Genomic DNA, 3,765 nt, shown 5'->3' with positions numbered 1-3,765 from the left:
TGATTGTACCTTTTTCCTTGTGTTTTTTAATGTGTTTGTCGCCGTTGGTACAATACAGTCCATCCAAGTCCCCGTTATCGTCGGGGCTGCCGAAGGCTTCCTGTTTTTTTTTACTCTCAGTTAACCCCTGTTAGCAGCCAGCTAGCCTGTCAATTGGTTTACTCCAGACCGGGGTCGAGTTTGTCGCCGTAGTGTATTTTTTTTGTTCTTGATTGCCATTTAGCCTGGCTACCTCTGCGTGACTTGGGCCGGCCATCCCCACATTTTTCCACCGAGACTGCGACCGCCTTTTGTCAATTGCTCCTGATCAGCACGTGTTAGATAGATAGATAGATAGATAGATACTTTATTCATCCCCTAAGGGAAATTCACATTTCCAGCAGCATCCCTGAGCTGAGAACAGTACAATAATAAAGCCAAAAGGATACAATATACAAATACCCAGTGTGACGTGCAAATGCCCACTTTAGCGTGTTATATAGAGTAACTAAATAGTGCTACACAGAATACATATTGCAGTAAGATTCGGTAATATCCAATGTAGGTGGTGTGGTTTAATGTGGGCCTTTACTCTGCCGGGTGGAGTTAAAGAGCCTCATGGCATGAGGAAGAAAAGATCTCTTCAGTCTGTCCGTAGTACAAGACAGTGACAGCAGTCTGTCGCTGAAACTGCTCTTCTGTCTGGAGATAATGCTGTGTAGTGGATGCGATGGATTGTCCATGATTGACCTCAGCTTTTTCAGTGCTCGTCTCTCAGCTACTGTTGTTAGGCTGTCCAGCTCTTTGCCCACAACAGAGCTCGCTTTCCTAGCCAGTTTATTGAGACGAGAGGCATCCTTCTTCTTGACGCTGCCTCCCCAACACGCTGCCGCATAGAAGAGGGCGCTTGCCACTACTGTCTCATAGAATATTTTCAGGAGCTTTTTGCAGATGTTGAAGGAGGCCAGCCTTCTGAGGAAGTAAAGTCGGCTTTGCCCTTTCCTACATAGAGCTTCTGTGTTGGCAGTCCAGTCCAGTGTGTTGTCCAGCTGCACACCCAGGTATTTGTAGGTCTGGACAAATTCTACACATTCTCCCTTGATGGTTACAGGAACCGGGTGAGTTCTGGCTCTCCTGAAGTCCACCACCATCTCTCTGGTCTTGGTGGTGTTTAGGTGCAGGTGGTTTGCGTCGCTCCATCGGACAAAGTCCTGAATCAATTTCCTGTACTCCTCCTCCTGCCCGTTTCTGATACATCCCACGATCGCAGTGTCGTCGGCAAACTTTTGCACATGGCAGGACTCAGAGTTGTACTTAAAGTGTTAGTGTTAGCTCTATGTGTGTTATTTTTTCCAGTTAGCCCCTTTTTGTCTGCTTGTCCTTTGTTGTACCATTGCGGGGCAAAGCCTAGGCATTCGCCACAAAAACTACCAAAACTTTGCTTTAAACACTAGTAACCACTTCAACCCTAATTAACGTGTAAAACATTATGGCGACTGGCTTGCTAGTGTGCCGGTGTTACATGAAATCACAGCTCAGGAAGTTAAAGACACAACAGGCTGTCTTCAAAATGCATTGGAATATACTGACGAAATAAAGTATATATAAATTTGATGCAAAAAGCATGTATTATTTCTCACATTTTCCATGTTTTAGATTTTAGGAATACATTCAGGCCCACATATAAAGAGTTAACAGGAAAACCCTTTAGAAAATGTAGAGTGTATTGGCTTTCCAATGAAAAATCAATTTTCCAACCCTTCCATTTTAAATGTATGTGAGGGGGAAGCACCTAATTTTTTGCTTGGTAATATAAATAAAGACACTAAGCTGCTTTGAAAATTTGTGGCATTCACTTACGAAAGTGTAATCTCTAAATGTAGCCAAAGCTATCTCATTTCTACCCAAAATGAAAATAACGTATTTTCTGCACTATAAGGCGCACTGGATTATGAAGGCTTTTAAGTATGCCTTATAGTGCGGAAAATACGGTACATACAGGTATAAAGAATATATATATGTACAGAATATAAAAGAAAAATTGTATAATATTTAAACAAATATATAAAAGTAAAATTACAAACAAGAGGGGTTAAAAATCCAACATATTCAATATTTTTTATTGTTTTTCATTTATGTATTTGTGTTTTCATTTCAGAGGTATGGTGGACGACTGGTGAGCATGTCCGCCTTGGAGTTCAGAAGTCCGGGGTTCAAATCCCGATACAGACCTCTCTGTGTGGAGTTTGCATGTTCTCCCTGTGCATGAGTGTTTTTTTTCCCCGGTTGCTTCTGTTTCCAAACACATCTCCAAAATGTATGGTAGGTCGATTGGCAGGGCAGTGATGTGCAGTCAGGAGAGGCAGGAATTCTTGAATTATAAAATATATTTAATGGTTACAGTATATTTATTCAAGGTCTTTCTCATTTAACGTGAATTTTTTTTTCAGATTTTTTCACAATTGCTGGGTTTTTCATGTTTTACTATAAATATTATTATTACAATTAGTATGCCACATTTTACCGTGGTGAGTGGCTGCAGATGCAGAGTGAGGCAAGCAATTCTCTTGCCTCATGTAAGAGAGCGCTTAAGGATTCTGAGTTGGCGCCAAACAATGGAATTAGTGATAAGTATTAGCAAACTAGCCGTAAATGAAGCCATTCAGTAATTTTATTTTCATTGTATGAACTTTTTTTTCATAAAGGAGGAATCCTTATCTATCGATGTTTTTATTCAAAAAGAGCAGCATATGGACTTCATTAATAAGTTAAAGGTGGGATGTGTCCTTTGAGGTGTCTTTAAAAAGTTAAAAATGAAATATTTACTCTATTATTTTGTGTTTAAATGCCCAAATGAGTTCAAAGAGCACTAATGCTTTATTTTCAACTGCGCCTATCAGTTTTTATCTCATGTTTATCAGAGCTGTTTTGGCAGAATACATTAGGTTCCAGAAAAGGGAGATAGGGGGAGTGCTGAAAAGTGACATCAATCATATCCCAGCATGTTATTTAATTTTTCATTTGTCGGTGTAGCATTAAAATGGTGAAAGTAAGAAAAGGCTTTTTTCTATTAAAGTCCAAACGCCGACCCTGACCCCAAAAAACATGAAAAAAGAAAAGTTTATTAGAGGGGGGGGGTTTGGGGTTTTTAAGGGTTATTGATCTATCTTCGTTATTCATTATCCATTATCCGTTATCAGTCAGTTCATAATACGCTACAAAGCTTAGGAGCCGGAACACTTACTCTCAGCCAAAAGGCCAAGCTAAGGTCCTAGCCCTAAAGCCTTGCTGCGATCATTGCGAATGCACCGTTCCCGGAGGTACTGCAATACCGGGCAGATGCGTGGAGTGGACAGAGCAAGCTCATATTCCATCTCCGAAATGCAAAAATCAAAGATAGTGACTTCATAGAAAGTACACAAAAGGCCAAGCTAAGGACTTGGCATCAAGGCCAAGCTAGGCCAAGCTAAGGTCCTGGCATGAATTGCGAATGATAATTTGATCAAATCTGTGAATTAGAGCACGTCTAAGAATTGCATGTACTTGCATGTGCATCATGAATGAGCTAAGGCTGCAATCATGATTTTAAGACAGGAGATGGCGACATACAGTAACAGAGTTTGAAATTCCATTTAGCTCCTTAATCTTAAGACAATAGAACGTTTTTTTTCTATGCTAAAATTTATTTATCACTTTCTTGCTCTGACAATCAAATGATGAATAAAAAAAATCTCATGTCTCGCAAAGCATTGTGGGGCTTGGGATGGTGTAATAATAGTCTGCGGT

General features: G+C 40.2%; 1 pseudogene; it reads right to left on the bottom strand.

The window, feature by feature from the left end:
- Positions 1 to 3,277: 3,277 nt before the first annotated feature.
- LOC148374328 (U2 spliceosomal RNA) lies at positions 3,278 to 3,414 on the bottom strand (annotated as a pseudogene).
- Positions 3,415 to 3,765: the final 351 nt, after the last annotated feature.

The sequence above is a fragment of the Urocampus carinirostris genome, chromosome 1, assembly GCF_059441175.1.
Source record: "Urocampus carinirostris isolate Australia breed hairy pipefish chromosome 1, RoL_Ucar_1.0, whole genome shotgun sequence".
Taxonomy (NCBI): Eukaryota; Metazoa; Chordata; class Actinopteri; order Syngnathiformes; family Syngnathidae; genus Urocampus; species Urocampus carinirostris.
Note: the sequence above shows the minus strand (reverse complement) of the source record. Positions and strands in the feature narration are given on the sequence as shown.